General features: G+C 37.1%; 1 protein-coding gene across 1 annotated transcript in view; it reads right to left on the bottom strand.

The window, feature by feature from the left end:
- NKD1 (NKD inhibitor of WNT signaling pathway 1) overlaps positions 1 to 22,395 on the bottom strand; it is a 293,721-nt gene that overhangs the window by 263,082 nt on the left and 8,244 nt on the right. The window contains exon 2 of the mRNA XM_083794852.1: positions 18,494 to 18,681. The gene's annotated coding sequence lies outside the window, so the exon portion shown is untranslated. The remainder of the gene's footprint in view (positions 1 to 18,493; positions 18,682 to 22,395) is intronic.

The raw sequence follows: 22,395 nt of genomic DNA, 5'->3' as shown, positions 1-22,395 counted from the left end.
TGCTAAACTTGTCCTACATATTTGTTAAACTAGGAGAAAAAAAAAGTGGTTGTGTAAACACATAAGTTTGAAAAATAGCTAAAAATACCCTCTATTAACATCGCCCTTGGTAGACTCACTTTGTAAGTCAAAAATATGGAACTTCAGAAATTCAGAAATGCATTTAGCATGCTAATACACCAGAATTTTCAAACTTTCTCCCTGAATTAATAAAGCTGATACTGAAAATCTTTACACAGTGCACGTTATTCTAACTTGTACTGCATACAATGTATGTCACCAAAATAATGCAATTAATTCTTACTTCTTTGTAGTGGCACTTAGGGACTATTTGGATTAAATATAAATTTCCTAATCACCACTTCAGTGAAAAGATTTACCCACTGTTTTGACATGGTAGAGCATATCACAAAGTATCTTGATCCCCACTTACTAGGTTTACACAGCAATGTCTTGGGTAAGCAATCATGATACACAGACATCTGTTATCTTTCTCATTCAGACAACTCCAGAGGGAAATATTATTATACGGTGAGATTTTCAAAGGTACAAAGGGAGTGAAGTATTCAGTTAGCACTGATTTTCAGTCAGATGTCTAGCTGCCCTTTGTAGCTGCAGAAATCCTCTCTTAAATATGGTATTTTGCAAAACAAGGAAACATCCTCATCAGAGGCTGTCCCATTCTGACCAGTGTCAAAAAAGATGACATATATGAGGGGTTCAACGGTCTAACACTAGGGTCAAGGACAGAGGTAAAAAAAAGAAAAGAAATAAGGGGATGACTGGCAACTTAACTTCAAAAGAAAATAAGGATAGGCTAATACGACAGATTTTAAAGCGCTGTAGAATATAACTCAGACAGTGTTTATTACCCCTTTCTTTAAACAAAACCATTGGCTCACCCAGCGAAATGGAAAGGCAACACACCTAAACCTCCCAAAGGACGTATTTTTTCCAGGTATTTTTTCCACAAGAGAGGTTTGATCAACCTCTGGCAGTGAAAATTGAAACGTGACACCAAAGACAATAACATTATTTCATGGAAGCAAATATGTCATTATTCACAGTATCACTGTAGGAACCGTACATTAGGATTTCAACATTCAGGAGCTTCAATTCTCTGTACTTTTCCATAGCCTTTCCTCAAAACCTTACACCCTACAGACACATCTTTAATATGATCTCTGGAAACATACTCAACATAGCTGTAAAATTGCTAGTTTGAAAATGGAGAATCTACCAGCACAAAGCTGAGTATAAATTAACCACAAAAATATTTACCCTGAATGCCAGCAGATGCTACAGCTTCCCCTAAGCTCTGTGATGTCGTCAAGGCCCCAGGCCAGCCTATTTGGACATAACCACACCACGCTACACCAAAGTCTGTGTGCACTAGTCATTATAAGAATAAATGACAACTTCATAACACTGCGTTATGCATTACCATATTTATACAGTTATTACAGGAGAGTCTTTAGCAGAATTCTAAGAACGTAAAGAGGCAAATTTCTAAATGTTTACAGGGAATACAAATCTCCCAGTTGTACTGCAGCTTGGGAAAAAGCATAAAGGTTACAACAGATTTATTTCATCTTCTTATTTTATGAAATGACAAGTTTTGTTGATGAAGGTGGGAGGTACAAACATAATAAATTGCATTGGAAGATCTTTGATGAACACCTGTTCTTGATTTTAATCAATATTTAGTACAAAAAAAAAACAAACAGGCAAACAATTAATTAAAAATGAATAATTATTAAGAAAAGAGGAATCTCTGGTCACTAGTGTTTCATGTTTTCAACACTGACAAAGAAGAAAAGTATATAAATATTGACAAAGTTTGCTGATAACAAGTGGGGGAGAATTTAACCATACCATGAACAGGTCACGTATAGCCAATTAAAAAATAGATGCAAAGAAAGCAAAATGTGAGCTCTTATATCTATGAACAAATATGGGTGGACATACTTACAGGATGGAGTATCCTGGAAAGCAGTAACTCCGATAACCTTAGGGTTCTAACAGGTAGCAGGTAACCTAATAAACATGGGCTCTCTGTGTCCTTCTGTGGCTACAAGAACTACTGAGATGATGGCTCTTCTGTTGCACGAGCAAGGAATAATAGTATCCTTTTTTTTTTTTTTTTTTTTTTTTTTTTTTTTTTTTTTAGATCACCACTAGGGTACAGATCTTGAGGACCTACTTTTCAAAAAGAGTGAATACTGACAAACTTATTAGTCTCTTTTCTTTCCTCCAGAGGACAGCTAAGTGTCCCTCACTTGAAGCAAGTAAAAAGAAAACTGTATAAATAGAACAAGGGTTACACGCTTAAAATCACTGTGGAATGCTGTCTTTTTAGCTATTTCTTTAAAACAAAGAGACAAACATGTTTTTACAAGCAAAATTAGTAAAGCAGAATTTAAGAATCATACCACTGTTTCTAAGTAAAACAAAAGAATTGCATTATTTTTCTCATCTACAGTGCAGAACAAAGAAGCGTAACAGTTTGCTGGGAGGTCACAGAACACCTGATACACACATCTATCTGGAGTACTGTTGGGGCAGAGTGATTACTACTAAATACAGATTTAGAGGGTTCCCTGTTGTCAGGCAGATTGTTGTTGAGAATTTTAGGATGCTTAGGGTAGTTAATAAAAGAGAAGCACTGGGAGCATTGCAAGGCTATAAATTCCTCCCTCATACCTTATGGAGCTCAGCACTGGAACTTTCCATATGCCTGTTTTTAACTGGCATAAACTTGTTTTGACCTTAATCAGCATTTTAGACTAACATTACATGGGGATGAGGGGAAAAAAAAAAAAAGGGGGGGGGGTGGAGTGGGGGGAGAAGTTATTAGTCAGAGAGGCTTGCTTTAAGATCTATGTAATGGGAAGGTCAGCGCTCTTAATTTATCCACTGATATCTTAAAAAAGCCAAAGCAATGACAACAGAAAATTTTATAATTAACTGTTCTAAAAGAATATAAATTAATACACATTTTGCAATCAAACCAGCAAGCATTTGAAGACCAGGTTTATTGTATCTGCAGGTATCAAATGTCATAAAACACATAAATTAACAGTCTGTAGATTATTAAATGACAGTTGAGATGCCAGCTTTCCTTTTTTTATCATGGAAGATATTCCCAGGATCTGTGACATCTGTGGTGGCTAATCCCCCATAGAGAAACTGACATTAAAAGGAATTCACACTGTGGTAAAGCCATACACCATTACAATGTCAGCTATGGGTTTCCAAAGCTCTCCTGGATTCTAGGCTGTGGAGTGGAACATGAGTGAAAAATGACAAGGCTGGTTTCCAATTTGCATTGCAAACAATTGAATATATAAACTGTGACTTGGAACTACTTTGCTGCAGTAAAGAATTCCAGCATACAGTTCAGAGTTAAAAATATATTCCTATACACCACTATTCTCATCTACTTTCCTGAATGCCTTGGCTTTTTTCAAGAAACGTTTCTTTCCAATTGATACCTGCTTCATTTTCAGCATATGAATGAAATAAGGTTTTTTAAATTGATTAAAAATGTAAATATATCAGTGTGAAATATCACTGCAAGCTCTCCAAACAGCCCACATAGTTGACAAATTTACAGATAATTCACAACAGCATTTCAGAGAAGAACTGACTGAGAACAAGGAGTAAACAAGCTGTTTGCCTGCACCACCTCATCCCAAGCAGTTAATAAGCTTGGTCTTGCTGCCATTCCAAACTCCTTCTCTGCTGATCTTCTATTCCTGACCTCAGAAAGCTTTCTGATTTCATATTTGAAACTTGATCATCTTGAACATGAATCCAGGTACTTCTGTTCTTGCTTTCCCTGATAAAACCCCCCAAGTTAACCACTTCTTTCATCCCATTTCTGATCGTGACAGCATTATGATTTTTCTTTTTCTACCTTCTGCTTTTGAGTTGCAAATCTTACATCTCAGCATCACCTCGTTCTGACTGTATCAGCTCCTTGCTTACTATCAGCCTTCCAGGACAAACCCACACAAAGAGTGACTCTTCCTTTTGGATAGAAGGCTCAATGTCATTCAAGGATTCCATCATCATTTTCCCAGAAACACAACTTATACAATCAATGTAGTTCAAATGATATTCCACTATCACATGACCAAAGAGAACAAATCCAAAAACTAGATCACTTTATACAAAGCCATTGTTTCAAACTGCAACTTATTCTCTGGAAGCAGCTGTCTGCTTGCAAGTAGCTGTGCTAGCAGTGGTAAACAAGGAACTGGAAGGAGCAGTGTGAAGCAAACAGGCAAGGACCCAGCACAAACTGTGTCAGACAAAAACAGAGCTGCTACAAAGCCCAACTGAATTTGCATTCAGCATTTGACAGTTAAAAAGATTTCAAAGAGGAAACTATTTCTGCTCCATTACTTTTAGAAATAAAACTCCTAAAAGGGACATGACCTTTAAACATCTCAGACAAGGAAACACGAGGCTGAAGCTCATTTACAACATAGGACTAACTCTTTATAGTGGTATGGCAGTAACTCCACACACAGAAACATCCAAAATACTTCATTTCTAAAGCATTAATCATACTTTCCACTAGCCTTGAAACACAGCATTCTTTCATCCAAAATAGCATCCCCAAAGTAATACTACATATTTTTGCTTTGCTATGTTGAGAATAGCAATTACTGACTACACACAGTTTCCACTTATTTAGTCAAAATTACTCTTTTTATACTGAGCATTTAATACTAGCTTATATGATAGTAAAGGTACAAATGAGAACTTTCTACAGCATATTTACCTTTCATATAAGTTAAATCACCCACTATGTTGTACATCTCAATTGCAATGCACTCCTATCATTATATATCTGTCCTATCATTATATATATATATATTCATATCTCACTAGACTTTCATTCTTTCAGTATGCCAAATAACCTTTCAATGAGTACTTCACCTTGCACTGTATAACACTGAGAATGAAAGCGTAACTTGTTAGCAATGGAGAGAGAGAAGAAACTTCAACAAAAATCCTAAAATAATTAAACAAAATAAACATTCAAGTTACATCAGAAGAATCACACTTAAAGAAAAGTTGACATTCATCATTCTAAAATAAAATAACCAGTGTAAATAAAATGCTGATACATTTCCTCCCCCCACCCCACAAATCATCTCTAGACACCCAGTCACTGGGTGGAAAATGCTCTAACATCATCAGATCTAGGGCCCAGTCCTAGCAATTTTTTTGTTGTTGTTTTGTGTAAAGCTACAGGAAAAGGCTGTTATGGCAGCAGTCTATTCTCAGATACCATCTATTTCAACAGTATTCTGTCCCATCACCCTGATCTCTTTAAGCTGTACAAACACAAAATGAACGTATTCTGGGCTTATTGGGATTACCAGACCTGTTGAGCACAGTGATAGTCACAGTGAAGCAGGGGTCACTGAAAGCTTCTCCTTACTGCACATAAACACAGCAGCAACCCTGGGCAGCACTATGGCTTCTGTCACACCACTGAAGGAGCTCACGGCCCCCAAGATCAAAACTGGGTAAAGGAATTTTCTTATACACCATATGTTTATTCTTTGGGTTTCATTTATTTTTAATCCAGGTACATCATAAATCACACAAGTACAAATCTATGAACAAATAAAATTATGAGATGGAAAGTTTTCCTAAATCTTAAAAGCTTTAATGGAAGTTGATGTAAATCATGTTTTGAGGCAGTGAAAATATGATTATGTAAAAATATTGGAAAACATTCTGAGCCATAACCTCACCAAAATATAAAAAGCTGTAGCTCCATTCTGGTTCGTATTTAGATAGCAAGCTATTTTGGGTAAAGAGCGTCTTTCTGTAGGCAGCTATAGTATCTAGCACAATGAAACCCTGAGCAAACCTCTGTAGCAACACAACCAGAGTATACATCAGACAGGCAGCCTTTTAGTGTGTTAGATTCTAATGTCAATCAAAACCAAAAATGAGAATCCCAAATCCATAAAAAAGCAGCATCAGTTGTCATATAAATGTGAAACCCACCGAGCTGCTAAATCAGTCTGAAAATCACAAGTGTAAGAGACTGTTCTTTCTAGATGGTGGTGGTTTTCTCCATGAATGAATACAGACATAGATCCATAGATCCTCCCTACTGTTAAGCAAATGTGTATCTGATTGTGGAACTAAGACAATGAAATATGGAACTTCTGCTCCACATAAAAGCAACAATTCCTATAATATCAGATCTGAAGTCATATCAGATATCATTGCATTTATATCCAAATCCTAATTCTATGCAATATTACTGGAAAATCAGTGCTGACTTAAATGCTGAACAACATGTTCAAACAAAACGAGTGAAGAGGTAGCACAGCAGTAACATTCCAAGCAGTACATGCTGCACAGGAAAGTATTCCTCTTGTCTTCACAACCTCATTAGATGCATGAAAGGGGCATCCATTCAAGCTTAACAGCTAAAATGATATACTGAAGATCAGGCAGCCTCCTAGGAATGGGGTTTTGACCTACAGGTAGTCTTATAAATTGCCTTCAGGGTAGCAGGTACAGCAGCCACATGCCATTAAGAGAACAGCTTGAAGTCCATTTTTTCATGGTAACAGCGGAACAAGGATGCCACCATTCCCAACACAGTTCCACAACCCTGGCTGAAGTTCTAGAGGTTGGGCCAGGTAGACTAAGGTTTTCCTAAAATCCACCTGGGGATTTTTGGTGGAGTCACATGCAACTGAATACTGAACACTAAAAACAACCTGAGGCAACCAGAGAAAAAATAAATAAATAAATAAAAATGTAGGTAGCAGGGAAGTCAATGACACAGGAAGAAAAGCATGGTAAGAGATGAGAAAAAGCTGACAGAGAAAGCAAGAGACCAAGAACACTTTCTAAACCAAAGGATTTGGAACCATAAATCAAGAAACTATTTGCTGCTATTTAATCCCAACCATGTTTAGATAAACAAGACTATCTCCTCTCTGTGAATATGGTACACTTTTGTGTGTCTTTTCACATTAAAAGAAAAAAAAATCTTCTCTTAATAGAAACAACCTGTAAATCTCTAAATAATAAGTAATAAAGCTCTTATGCTATTAATATACTGCATTTACGAAGTACCAGTTGTCACCAGGAATACCCAGTGTACTGGTCACTCCCAGAGAAACAGACCCATCATAAAACATTCAGCAAGTGTTTGGGTGATTAGCAAAGGACAGTGAAACATAAATCTACATTGGGTTAAAAATAAATAGGGAAGAAAGAATGTGACTAAATTTGCTATGGACACCAGAATTTCCAACACCTCTGTTTTGGAGAATGTTCTTCCTAAGCACCCATGGAAATGGCCAGCAATGCATGTGATCCAGTACACTTAGATCATTTATTAGAAAAGAGCAGTGGGATTTATCATTGCACCTGTAGTAGGTGTGACACAGAATTCACACTGAGAGGTCACTTCAGCATTTCCTTTCAGGAAAATTCCTTTATCCAAAAGGTATAATGTGCTCACTCAAACAATTCAGATATTTTTGGGACTGTGCATCAGTAGTGGAACTACCCAGAGATCCCCCTACCATGCAAACACTACCCAAGCTTTCCTCCTGTGGCCATATTCTACACGGAGCTCTACAAAATGGCTGCATAAGAAGAATCCCTGGTGGGCATCTTTACAGACTCTGTATTGTGCAGTTGTTGGAGTGTATGGCACTGTTTTTGTAAACTGTGGTGTTATCTTGTATTTAGTTACATTGTGCAAGTCTTCTGTGCTCTTGAGGAACCAGACTCCCCTGATCAAAGAAGCAAGATCCATCAGTTCTAGTCACACTGATGAGTTCTACATAAGCAGTTCCCACCTAATAAATATGCTTCCCCCCAAAAGATGATCAGTGGAACTAACCTGAGAAGTAAGGCTGACACTATCCAAAAATATTAACTAGAATACACGCTAAAATTAAAAAGAAACCCAACAACCCAGAAGTCCAATAGAGTTGCCAACATTTTTCCCTGTTGTGTGTTCTCTAGAGGGGGAATCAAAACTGAACTGTAACCAGGAAACCAACATAATAGCATGAACTGAAATTGCTTTAATCTAAAATGACCCAAAACGCCCTCCTGAAAAAAAAAAAGAAAAAAAAAAAAGGAGCTTATCTTCCCACACTACTGCTAAATCTCTGGGTTAAAAATCCTTGCAAATCTAATGCACTGAAGAAATGTGATGAAAATGAAATTAATGTACTTTTGTACATTTGAGGATTCGGAAGAATCCCCCTTTCTTTTGAACATATAAAATGAAAAGATCCACAACACCCAGAAGGCTGTGAATAATTATTTTTACTAACAGGACTGCCAGAAATTTTTAAACACTTACTAAGCACAAGATTTCAAGATAAAAAAAAAAAAAACTTTTAAGTTTTTTTTTTCCCCAGATTCCTTTCCTCAACAGACTCCACATAAAGAACTTATTTCAATTTTCCCCTCTATTAAAAATAAATGGCATTAATAAAGCCAAAAAGGAGGCATTTCTATTCATCTAAATTCTGTAAGGAAGCATATTTATGCAGATGGATGTGGTAGTGAACAGTACAAATCATTCAGAAGTGGGGCTGTGGCTTTTCAGTTTTGGCCTTCCTTGTGAAGGAAACAATAAGCTTGATTCTGCTCTGTTGACCTACTGATTGCAGAGGTGTCACTCAACAGCAGATTTTCACAGCTGATACAAAATACATGTTCTTTTTTTCTTGTGAACTTTCAGTAGCCGAAGCTTTGCATCAGTCAGTGTAAAATGAAGGCTATGGAAAAGAACTCAGAATTATTTATAAAGAAAGCCAACAGAGAAGCCAAATTCTTCTGTTGTTTGCACAGAAGTAATCCTAGAGTAACTTGATTTCTAGAATAAAACCAAGTTTTGAATAAATCTGGGCTAAAATACTCCAGAAGTTGTGCTAATAACTGGAAAATGTCTTTTCTGCCTTGTAGGCTAAGCTAAACTCTTACGAGGAGGCAGCATTTGACTGTAACTATAGCATTCCTGGTAAGAAACAGCAGTCCTGTCTATTTTGCTCTTCTCTCTGGCTGGTTGGCAAATATTATCATAAACACCTCATCCATAGAACACGCCAGTGTGGACTGTGAAATCCCCAACTGCCAAGACTGATGTGAGAATTCAAGTTTACCTTTGGAAATCCTGATCTTAGTTCTCTTCAGTGGCAGCCAAAGCAGTCATATTACAAAAGCAGAAGCCCTGGCTGCAAAATGCCTTGAAGAAGTTTACATTCACAGAATAAGGTAGTTTAGGACAAGGAAAATAATGCAATGCTTATGGCCAGTGTTTATTACAGTCTGTGCCTAATATAAAGAGGCTTGAAATCTATCAACTGAGCCTGTCAGAAGTCTGACTTATTTCAAGGTGGGAAGACTTGTGCATTTGACTGAAAAGATTATTACTTGAATAACTGCCTGTTGGCTAAGAGAAGTCATCACACCTCCACCCTTACTCCCCAGTTCAGCTGACACCAGCACACACCAGCCCAGCTACGCCATACGCTTCTTCCTTTAGTTGTAAGTACAATGGCACCAGACACTGAGCTGGTTTATAGAGCAAAACGTGCAGACCTCTGATGGTGAACTGCTGCCAAAGAATTAAAGCACAAGGTGTTGTCTCTAGTCAAGTATAGCCCATGCAAATCCTCCACTACAAAGCGAAATGCACTTGAAGGACAATCAAGTCAACTATTCAGCTGTGTAAAACAGTAATTTCCCCAGAATACCAGCACTATCATTTGGTTTAGCTTAGAAAAACAAATGCTCTGTTTTGTTTTTTTTAATCAGGCTGTGAAAGGGTATAAATAAGCATCTGTGATAGAATGATATAGTTCTAATGAAAGTCTGGAATAGCCTGGGGAGACTGCTAAATAAGTCATTGTGCTAAAGAAATGCTATATTTTTGTGAAATGCCTTAACACTACACTGATATTGACAGGACCATGAGAGCCTAGGGCAAATAAAATTTCCCTTTTGAGAAAGCTGTTCTCTTCATGGTATCTTCATCCTTAATACTTATTCAGATTCCCTCTATTCCTTATACCTTTTTTTCACAAAATAACGCTTATTTTAATCACATCAGTAGAATACACCATGATACCTGCAGGCAGGTAGGAGTGTGAGGCACTGTTGAGTCAGACATCAGCAAGCAGCTGTAGAACATCTCCATGTCGCTTTTAAAGACCAGAGCCATACATAACCTTTAGATATCTAAAGAACAGAATAAAAATGGTGATTTATATATCTGGCACCTCTTTCTGTAGCTCTCCTGAACACGCTATTTTCCGAAGTGGGAAATGGTAGCAGAAGCAGAATCATAGAATATCCCGAGTTGGAAGGGACCCATAAGGATCATCAAGTCCAACTCCTGGCACCGCACAGGTCTGCCCAAAAGTTCAGACCATGTGACTAAGTGCACAGTCCAGTCTCTTCTTAAATTCAGACAGGCTTGGTGCAGTGACTACTTCACTGGGGAGCCTGTTCCAGTGTGCAACCACCCTCTCGGTGAAGAACCCCTTCCTGATGTCTAGCCTAAACTTCCCGTGCCTCAGCTTCACACCGTTCCCACGGGTCCTGTCACTGGTGATAACAGAGAATAGGTCCCCTGTCCCTCCACTCCCTTTCACGAGGAAGTTGTAGACTGCGATGAGGTCCCCACCTCAGCCTCCTCTTCTCCAGGCTGAACAGGCCCAGTGACCTCAGCTGCTCCTCATATATCTTCCCCTCTAGGCCTTTCACCATCGTCATCGCCCTCCTCTGGACACTCTCCAGCAGTTTAATATCCTTTTTGTACTGTGGTGCCCAGAACTGCACACAGTACTCGAGGTGAGGCCGCACCAGTGCAGAGTAGAGCGGGACAATCACTTACCTCGACCGACTAGAAAATAATTTAAAAACAACCGTTTTAGAATAAAGCTATTCTACTGCACCTCCTTCAGTTTTTAGCAGGTATTATCATTTCACAGAGCAGGATATTACAGTCTGTTCATAGTTATTGTTACAAGAGTGCATAAGTCTTTCGTGATCATGTGTTGAGCAACAATAAAAATAAATTAATATTTTCAGCAAGAGAAGACAGAAAATAACATCTGATTTCTGATTCTTTTTGGTCATGAGGTCAGCTTAGCAATACATCTGGAAAATTTAGTTTCACTTTTTACTGTACTGCTTATTGCTATATTAGCATTACTCTCTTCCCATGTTTTACAACATGAATTATGTCAGAATAATAATGAATACAATCAGAACAGAGTATGACAGTGTTTACCTGATGTAAACATGCTCTGAAAGTGAAATTAGACTTGCTAAAATGTACATGCATAAAACTCTCTTCATTTATAGACAAGAGAGCCTACCATTTAGTATTCCTAAAAATATATGACTATATATTACAAATGAAACGTAGTTCAGCACAAAAGGAAATTATGGTGGACAAGTTCAGTGTCCAATAACAACAACAAAATTTTACGTGCTATGGGAATATATCTTACATCATTACTTAAGCCTTCATAGATTTTTTTTTCCCCACTTAGTCTTACCATTTCTCATCAAACTTGGCTTTCTGGTTTTCTCACAACTATAACAGAACTTGACAATTCCCAATTATGTGGGAGTTTTCCCCCTGTTTGCTCTACAGCTATGATCCTTCTTCCTAAGCAATTTTACTTAAATACTTCCTATTTTTCTCCATTTCTTCCTTCGACAAAGTAAGTTCGTGAAGCAAAATCATTTTAAAGCATATTACCTGTCAAATTTCAGTAGCTGGTATGTAAAAACATATTCATATTCTTATGGTTGTTCAGATGAGCGTTAGATTTAGTCAGGCAGAACTGACTAAACACTTCTTAACAACCACAATTAGACTGGTAAGAATTTTATGATCTTGCAAGCTACCGATGAAACCATTCATTTAAGTCATAGTCTCATTAATTTTTGTTCCTCCTATTAAAAGCCAAGCATATGAATGGGGAGAAGTAACTGAAGTAACAGAAATGATATAAAAAAATCACAAAACAGTATTCATCAGTACTTCAGTTAAAAATCCCCCAAATAATCTTCCTATTCAGTGTTTTTGATGTTAACATCTTTAATCATTGTGCACATCCAGAATAGCCTCTATGACATTTTGACTTCTGTGTTGTTAAAAGCAGATACAAGACTCCCCAAAAAGTATTTTAATAAGTATTATCATAAAACATTGCTTATTTTTATGATTAAATTAAAAGAAATCTGATTGGTAATCAGAACCTTAAAACTAATAAAAAAACTGTAAAACTTCATCTTATTTTATCTCATAATACTTCCAAATGTTTGTTTATATCAATAACATTCACAATGTGTTAGATAAGAATTTTTTACGTTGATAAAATAAACCTAGTGCTATTTTATCTTTAAAAAGGCATCAGACCTGTAGAGAAAATACTCATTAGTATTTTGAAAACCATGTTATGTGACACTTGCATTTAATAAGGTAACAATTTACATTTATGCAGTACCTTTTATCCCAAAGCAATTTACAATTTATAGCCAGAGATTATCACTTCATCTCCAGTGAAATTTGGCAACTGTGAAGTGTCGCTCTATACTATCAAGCAAGAATTCTGTCAGGTAACAATAAATATAAGGTTTCACTTGAAGAAGTATGACCTACATCTATGCCTCAAATGAAATCAAGCAAGAATGTTAAATTATTTTTCTGAAGTAGCATTGTCTTTTTATGTAGCATCTACCAGCAAAATCAGAAATAGATTCTACAAAGAGCAGAAAAATTTTGCAACCCCCTCTGATAGATTATCTCAAATAAACATTTCCAGCAATATAACCAGCCCAACAAGGACTCTGAAAGTGCCACCTACTGTATGGTTAAAACTTCTTCCTGTACTGCTTCCTATGCATATCTTTGGCTAAACAGTACTTAGGAGTAGCTTGAGATAGGGAATTACATTAATAAACATGTCTAACTTTCAGATATTTTAATAAAGATATTTCAATAAGGACAAATTTTAAGAGAAAAAAATAGCAACTACAAGCATTGAAAATGCCACAACTTCCACTAGAATAATCATAGTACTTTAAAAAATAAATCTAAATTAATTTTGTCTCTGGAATACACATTTCCAAGTTTTACCCTGTATCAACAAAGATAAGAAAGTGCTCCTTTCAAACAAACAAACTATAAACAATACTATGGGTTTGGGACAAAATTACTCGCTAACTTGTTGTAAGGTTAAACACAGACAATTTCACTGACAATTTTGTTTTTCCAAGATACAGTAATTTGGCATGAGGGTATCTATGACTGAAATTCATGCTTTTGTGTATGGAAAAACAAGGGCATGTGAGTGAAATGAGGGACAGAAAATGTAAACCATTGATTAAAAAACTACCTTCTAGCCCAATTGTCCCTGGAACCACCCGTCATAAGACAATGAAAAACAAAACAAAACAAAAACATAAACATGAGCTTAAAACTTCAAATAATATTGGATCATTCCCTTCTCAGTATGTAAGACAACATCCTTCCAAGAAATAGATGTTCAACATCAGGATGTAACATCACGGAATAACCATGCCACTGCGTATTTAAGTTGCCTAATGCAACTCTATGCAAAATTTCATAAACCTGTTAAGTAATTTTTAGAATTAGTAGTTTTCTTTGGAGGCGTGAAGACCACAGAGGGGAAAGAAGAGCTTACAGAAACCTACATAAAAAGTGTAGCCCCAAGGTCAGAATCTATTTCTCCCCCAAGCCTATAGCACGCTGTAATTCAGTTCACCTTCTATTAAAAGGGAATAGAAGGAAATTGCTGCAACCAGGGGCGGATCTTCTAAGTATCTGTTGGTGACAGATCCGGGTAGATCACTGGTATGATAAATTTAATTTAATAGGATATATAAAAGTCCAGCGAGAAGTGGCCATATTGTTGTTTTCATGTTTTAAATTAATAGAATAAAGCACTAACTGTGATCAGATCCTATGGAAAGATTGGGAGAAATACTTAAAGCAGCAATGTGAATACCCTGTCAGAATAAATCATAAAGCATGTATATCCACATATATCTCAGAGTGAATTCTTCATGCACTCTGACAAGGCCATTTTGAATTGATCACATCCAGTTCTTCTCGGATAATCATGCATAAACACTTGGCACAACAACATTAATAAGCAATGACATAAAAAATTTGTCTAACCAAACAGACTCCATCTGAGCAGTTACATGCTAAAATACTTGAATTCCTTCCTCCACTCCCTGGACCAAATTTGTTACTTTTTCATTTAAAGGTGATTAAAAAAAGAGATCATTTATTTGTCATTTTGTACAGTTCTGTTGGCAAACCCTTTCATTAGAAAAGCAGTGTAATAAAGAGAAGCATAATACGAGTATCGTGGAGACATGCTCCTCCCCATCAACTGCATCCATATTCCCTTTGAATCCACATCATGCTGGTTATTCTTAAAGAATTCAGAAGAACTAAAATCTGTACAGAGTTCAAGTAAATCAGCCTAGTCAGAAAAATCTCTCATAGTTTTCATTTCAATTCATTTCTGATATTATCAGCTTCCAACTCAGACAATCTTTTTTTTTTTTTTTTTTAATCTGTATTCCACTGCATGGAATGGGTTCATCATTTAAAAAAAAAAAAAAAAAGGAATTTAATCACAGCAAAAGTCAGGGAGCATTCATAGCAATTACTACTTCACATTCCCACTGCACAATCTATACAAAAAGATTTAAAAAAAAAATTACAAAAATAATGAAGACTTAAATATCCTTGAAGTTGTAATACTAAGGAAAACTGAAGCACAACAACAACAAAAAATATTCCTGTATCTTGTTACAGAGCACCATAACTGTCTAGTGAAACTGCAAAGAGTCATCAGCTGCTCCAAGAGCCATACTCAGACAACAAAGAAATCTCTTGAAGCAAGAGAAATGGTTACCAGCTGACATAGGAGCAATGTCTCCAAGTGTCTTTACACTACAATTAAACATGGGTCTATCCTGTTGCTGATCCTGTCACCCAGCTTGTTAATGAATCTCTCAAACCTGTAAAGCTGACTGGACCTTATTCAAGAGAACTAGAAGTTTCAATGAGAGGAGAACGAATACTTTCAAACAATTCACAGTTCAGACCAGACACTGCCTAGAAATACACACATCCTACTTTATTTTTTAAGATATTCATAGCCTTCAACAGGTCCTTAATACTTGGGTATTGAAATAACATTATTCTGATTACATATAATCAGCAAACTAAAGGCTCAAGTGACCCTACTGGATGCTCTGTTTATGTTTCCGTCCTCCAAGCTTTCAGAGAACAAAATTGCAGGGGATATCACAGGAACTATAGAAGTATGTTATAAATTGTGCCTCTCCCATTCCCATCTCACCTTTGGTCAGAAGTACCACTTAAAAGTTTTAGGAGATAATATCCACAGCGTAAATTAATCAATAGTCTGTCACCTTGCTTGCTATGGGAGAGTGGAATAAATTTTAGGTCTGATTTATGTAAAGAGCTGTAGACTGTGGAAGACATTCCTGGAGAACACAATCCAGGATGTCGTCACCCATACCAGCAAGCCTAATAGCAGCAGAGCAACTATTACAGATGACGTCCTCTGAAGCACAGGAGTATGCCCCGTACAGACTTAAAGACCTCCTTACCGTTCTTACTGCCCACAGGTGAAGTTCTCACTTCAACCATACATTCTGGATTGGCAGAGGAACAGAGTGAAACGATACAGATAATCTCACCTAAGACATGTCCCTGTAGGCTAGCACCTACTTGCTCAGCACCCTGGTCACTTGTTCTTAAAGTTCTAGCAAGTACCTGCTACTTATTTCAGTCCAAAAGTTTCAAAGACTTGCTTTGGTACATCCATCAAGGACAAAGTCATGTCTTCAGTTTAATTTGAACAGCCCAGGCTTAAGATGTTCTTAAATTTTACTTCATATGATGGCTGTAAGCTAAAAAGCCAAATCAAACTCAAGCCAAATGCTAGTCGAAACATCTTTATTTTTTCCCTTCCTCAATCTGAAAATGAAACCAAGCTGTTATTTTGATGTTTCTGTCAAAAGGGAACTGAAACTTCCTCTTTTTTCCTTTACTTTTTCTTTCCCCCAGTAAAGAAAATTCTGATTAACACTTCAGAATAGTAGTTTGACTAAAACTGACATCCCTTAGCAGGCCCCACTCTGCAAGGAAACTGTTTACTTCTGCTAGAATTTGCAGAGCAGCATTATCCTGATGCTTTTATCCTCACTTTTCTCCCTTGACATGAACACCAGTGCATACAGTACAAATTTTTGTCTGTGTGCACACTGCTCTGCAGACCCTGTGGCATCCTGCTGAGCTCAAACATTTTGCACCTGCCTACAAGAAGTTTGAATTGAAAGGCAAAGGAAAGCTGGGCGTTTCATTCTCCTTATTGTATGGAGAAAAACAAACGGGCCCCAGCAAACTGATCCTCCCACGTTACCCTCCCTTTTGGTATTCCCTGCACCAGGGCGTTTGTGTTTCAGTCTTGCCACACGTAGCCTTTGCAGGTGTATGCATTTGCAGAACACGCTGGGCTGAGGACATTGCTGGTACTGATTACCCCTGCTCCCTTGCCACAGCCTGTGCAGTTTGAGGTATCTCCCAAAGCATTGCAGCCCACACCTTCTCCAAGCTTCTCAGTCACATATAAAACACAGAGCTGAAAAGAAGCTGCTGCACCTGTTGTGAATATGAGGGAAACCCAGGCTCCAGCAGATGAAAAGCAAGGCTCTTACTGAAGTCACATGCTGGGGGCTGCAGGCCATTGTCCTCTCCATTTCTAAATGCTACATTTCCCACTGTGAACCAGTTCGGGATTTCTAAACCAACAAACAGAACACAAATAATTGAACACAAGCACCTTTGGAAAGAGCTGAGCTAAAACCAGAATGTAGCCTACGAAACACACTTGTTTGACTCACTGCTTGAAATTAAAGGTTTTTAAAAAGTAACTGCTAGTGGTAATCAGATAACCACCACTGCTTTGATAAGCAAATAAAAATGGTCTATCACGTACATTTCCTTAACTTTAATAAGACAAGTTCATTTTCCTTTGCATATTACACCACCAAGTGGCCTAATGCGCTTCATATTTATTTTTTTTCTATTTACCATGTTTCCTCTAGAGACACCGGTACTGAAAACAAAATAAAATTAAAAAGCTGAATTGCTACATAAGATAAATAAATTAACTAGACCATAACTTGCAAGATTCTGCTAGACACTTGTATCAAATTTTCTCCTATTATAGCTTATAAATGCAAATTTAATACAAGTGTAAATTTGATTATCCTTTTTTTCCTCTTAGCAGCAACTTAAAACTTACTAGGAAGAGGGTTTACCCTTTTCTTCACCTTTATTTGGGTGATACGTGTGTCTAATGGAGTAGTCTGATACATCTGCTATGAACACCAGCATTTTCAGATACTTCATTAAACATAAAAACTGACATAAACAATTAAAATCTGTACTATGGAAAAAAATGTTTGAGAATTTTAAATAAAGTCTGGAAAAGCAAGCGAATCAAGGAAATCTGGAACAGGCTTGCATTGGTTCCTCTGTCTCTACTGAACAAGCAAAGCTTGCAGCTATTTGAAATGAGCAGGACTGCTCCCACGAGTGAGGGCAACAGGATCAGACCAAATATAATTGGTTACATCTACACAAAAATTATGTTGTACCTATCCCAGTTAAAACTAGAGTTCAAACTTTCCATCCTCATTCGTAATGCCCAGACTTACACTGCTACAAGCTTTATTTGGAAATTTGCTCCATAGTTAGACAGCTAGACATAGTGAGCTAGAAAGTTTATGTTAACATAATGTATTCTTTAAATTATCTTATTGAGAGAATCCTATTGAGAGTTAAATACTCCCCCAAGCCTGAGTGATATACTTCTTCCAACACGATTATAGAAAACGCCAAGAAAACTTTGGGACCTGGTTGTTTTAAGCGCTGTAGAAAACCAGCGGCAGGGTGCAGGCAGAAGGCAAAATAGATGGGAACTGGACACGTGCAGATGCAGGGATACCTCCCTGCTCTGTGACTCGCAGCATAAAGCAGGCAGCCAGAGGGAAGCTCCTGTTCCTTTACCTGGAACCTCTGGTTCCAGGAGGTGCACCCAATGATAACTGCTGCCCTAGAAACCTTACAGCAAAGTAAGCTTGGAGCAGAGGAATGTAACTACAGGGCATGGCAAACAACACAACAGCATGCAGATTTCTTGCACACCCACTCATGTATACAAACATGATCTGCACTGAAAAGGGACTAGCTAAATCAACAGAAGGGAGAGAGGAAATGAGGATAAAGCAGGCAGGGCTGGAGCAAGCTATCACGGAGGACAAGAAAATGGCCCTGAGAAATGGCCTCTGCCAGTGACATCTCTGCTTCCTAATAAATTACCTGCTGCAACTGCCAAGGCAGGCTCCAGTTCCAACTTGTTTGCTTCTCAGGCTTCTCACTCCTTCTGCTCCAAAGCCTCGGAAGTCCACATGACCCAAGAAACAGGGACAATGGATAAATTTTCCATTCATCTCCACTCATGAGGGAAACTACGTGGATCCAGCTGAATCCTGTTTAATTTTTCCAACCTGTGGAGCAATACCAGACAAGAACCAAGGTCATGAATGTTTAAATTTCATGCAATTTCATGCATACCTAGCAAAAATTTTGCTATTTTAGTTCTGAGGTGTGCAATGAGGTCTTTTTTCAGATGCATAAAATCACTTAAAAAGAAAGCTATTAAAAGAGGTGCCCAAAGGAGTTGGACAAGGTCACAGGAAGGATATTTACAAAACACAGATTTTTACAAATACACACACATACCTCTAACAGCATGATCAACATGACTGCTCTTATGGAAAATAATCTTCCTTAATTACAGTTGAATTACAATCTAATTATAATGTTTATTACAGTCTTAAGGATCCTGGGTTACTATGAGGAAATGAATTAGGATTACTTTTCTTAGACAAAGTGCCATTACTTTGCCACTAATAATTTACCGTGTGTTTACAGATGTGATTTGCCACCCCCACAGTATGCAGCGCTTTGATGTTAAAATGAAAAATAGAAAATGCAACCTAAAGACATGATGGTCTGCATAAATCAATAGAAGAATGTCTATGTGTGTCATAGACTACAAAATCACAAAAGCTCCCAGTAACTTTAGCATTCCAAGCTTCCCATGCGTGTACACACGCAGAACCTTCTTCCAAAGGCCTCCTTCGCGTTGCAGTGCCCTATGCTGTTACCAGAAACATCTACCTCACCACAGCTAACAGTAACAGCAGCACACGTTACCTCCTCACACTCTTAAATGCTAGTTGCTATAGAAACTTGACACTGATTAAGATGAGGAACATGATCCTCTGAAAATATGCAGCGAACCGAAATTATTAAACCTGCACATTCAACCAACAAGAATGAGACTTTGCATTTTGAATGCCAGACAGCAATAAAGCTTTTTGTAAGCTGACAGCTGGCATTTCGAGGTGATGCCTGAACCAGACTTTTTCTAGGTAATATAGCACATGGAAACAAAGTGACCCGAAGCAAGTTTCCACAAGCTGACAGTTGTTGCCAGCGGACTGCTAACTAAAAGTATTTCAAAGAGCATGGGTAAGGGCTTTCAGGGAGAAAACGTCCCTTAATCAAAGGCAACTGTTGACACAGAGGTTCTTGTCCCAGCGCAGCTCAGGTTCTTTGTGTACACGAGCTGCAGCAGATTTCTTTCTAACTCTGTGGGGCAATTCTGGAACCCATTTGGATGGCATCTAAAAGACCTCCATTCACATTAGCAAAACATATTCACATTTCGCGCATTGCAACTTGCAGTCACAAGAAGCACTCCACCATTTTATTACACTTGCAAAAATCATATAGAAAAGGAAATCGCTTTAGCTGACAGAGGTCTTGTTACAGATCTGTGTACACCAAGTAATGATAAGAACTGTCAGCTTTCCTATGTAACAATATCATATATTGCGAGTCTGAAGTAATAGTCTTTCTCTTTGTAATTAATAGAAGCTGCTCTATTTTCATTCCCTCGACCAGAAAGCGTGCTTTGCTCACAAAGCAAATCATATAGGAAGGAAAGATTTACTTCAAAAAGTCAGGCAAAAGAAATAATAATCTTTAACATCAACTGCCAATGCAAAGCTCTTCAAACAGAAAAAAAGGTTCTGTAACCTTTAGAAGAAACAGAACGTCATCATATCGTCCTTGCTATAAGGCTATATTGCACACTAATTTGGGAAAATAAAAAAATACTTGTTGGGATGGAGCAATGATTTCTAATAGCTTCCTTTTTCTTTATCTGATTTTGTTAGCTGGGAAGATATATTTTAGAAAGAGTATTATATAGTTTCTGTGATACTTCTTACATGTTCTCTTATATAGAAACTTTCTAAATTATACTTTTTATATAGAAAATTTCTATATAATACTTACATAGTTTCCAGACACTTCTACATGTCACTGAAGAAGGTTATAATTAAATGATGACTCAGTAACTCAGTATTAGTATATAGCATACATCATGTAAATATTCTTAAAATAACTAGCAGCTAATTTACTCCAGGTTAAAGCCTATTTACGGAAGACTGCATATTTTCCATAAAAACAGAAAATAATGAGATGACATGTTGAAAAATGGTACAATTTTTAATAGCAATAAAGAAATTTCAGGTTTAATTTAATTTTCTAACTTGAGTTCAGGACTGTTAAAAGAAAAGAGATTTGAATGCTATCCATTAATCTGACATATTGCAGAGGGTCCTGTTGTATTTGTAATCAAAACACATTTTTCATGAAACAGATTTGAAAAACCTTCTACAATAACTGTACCTAATAACTGACCTCAACCTCATTCAAATTTGTCTATTTCAGTGCAGATAATACACCAAGAAAAATGTGCTGAAGAAGGGGAAAAGAAAAAAAAAAAACCACATTTGACATCAAATACTTTGTCTGTTAAGGACAGTTTGTTATGAATAAAGTTAAAGCCCTTCAGCAAATTAAAGTCCAATGGAAATCAAATCCCTGCATGTGATTTTAATTACAAAGATAGGAGAACAAAGGCTTGTGTTATGGTCATCTGCAGACTGCACAGTGAGGACAGGTTACAGGTTCTCCTCTCTGTTGTGATTTAAAAGAAAAGGAAGAGAAGAGGAAAAAAGACTAAGAGAAAACAGAGGAAACAGAAGGGGACAGTACAGTACAACAAAATGCTCCACCACTCAAGTACTGATGCAAAATTTACACCTCAGAGTTAGGCTTATACAACAATTAGTTGAAAGCCAAGTGACAAGAATATTATAGAAGATACTACACTATATACATGGTGTAGTCTTGCTGTGTAGGGCTGTAATCTTAGGATTTTGATACAGAGAAAAAAAAAAGACCCTTTTTTTTTTTTTTTACTCTGGTAAGGCTTTGAAATTGTTTTCATAATCATAGCAATTTAAAACAGCTGGACAGCACATTCAGGAAGCATTACTAAAACAGAATTTTAGAATGTGCACTGCATGCCAAGTTAGGTCCCAGTCATAAAGTCTAGAATATTGCTAATAAAAGTCACAGAAGTATGAAACAGAATTCAATAGAAGAATCCATAAATTTGAGTTGGATTTCTGAAGTCTTAAAATTTAGATTATTTTATTCAACTTCTAGATTTCTAGGGTTAGCTTAAACCAGATTTCCAAGTCTTTGTCTAGAATAATAGTATGTAATAACTTCTATTTTAATTATAGTTTATAATTACAGGTGAGTACATGGTTCCAGTAGATGTGAGTAGATGTGAATTTGGCAAAATATTGAAGTGTGAGACTTGCAATAAATCTGAAAGAAGATTAAGCTTTCTGAAGCTTGTAGCTCTGTCTACACCGACAGCTCTTTTGCTATGTCACCACGCAAACTTTGTACCAGCCAAGCTTTCGCTATCTTGAGTCAGCTCTGTAAACTACCAGCTTTCAGTTTTACTGGGTGAAAGGAAAATTTATAAACAATGTGATTTGTTGTTGAAAAATAGCATCTCATTTGAAAATATGAAAATACATCACTGGGAAACAGGAGGTCATAAGTTTTTTTCTTTATGGCAATAGAACAAATCACTTCTCAAACATTTAAATGACAGCTGCTCCAAGTTGTACGCAGCCTTTGTGTTGATTTATAGGACATTCAGGACTTACGTGTTTCTTCTTCACACAACTGAATTCCCCTGAAGTTGCAAGAACTGCCCACAATCAGGACTGAGAAGACAAAATGCATTGGAAGAGGATGCAGAGATAAGATTCCTTTAGCTT

Source organism: Anser anser, assembly GCF_964211835.1.
Source record: "Anser anser genome assembly, chromosome: 11".
NCBI classification, from domain to species: domain Eukaryota; kingdom Metazoa; phylum Chordata; class Aves; order Anseriformes; family Anatidae; genus Anser; species Anser anser.
Note: the sequence above shows the minus strand (reverse complement) of the source record. Positions and strands in the feature narration are given on the sequence as shown.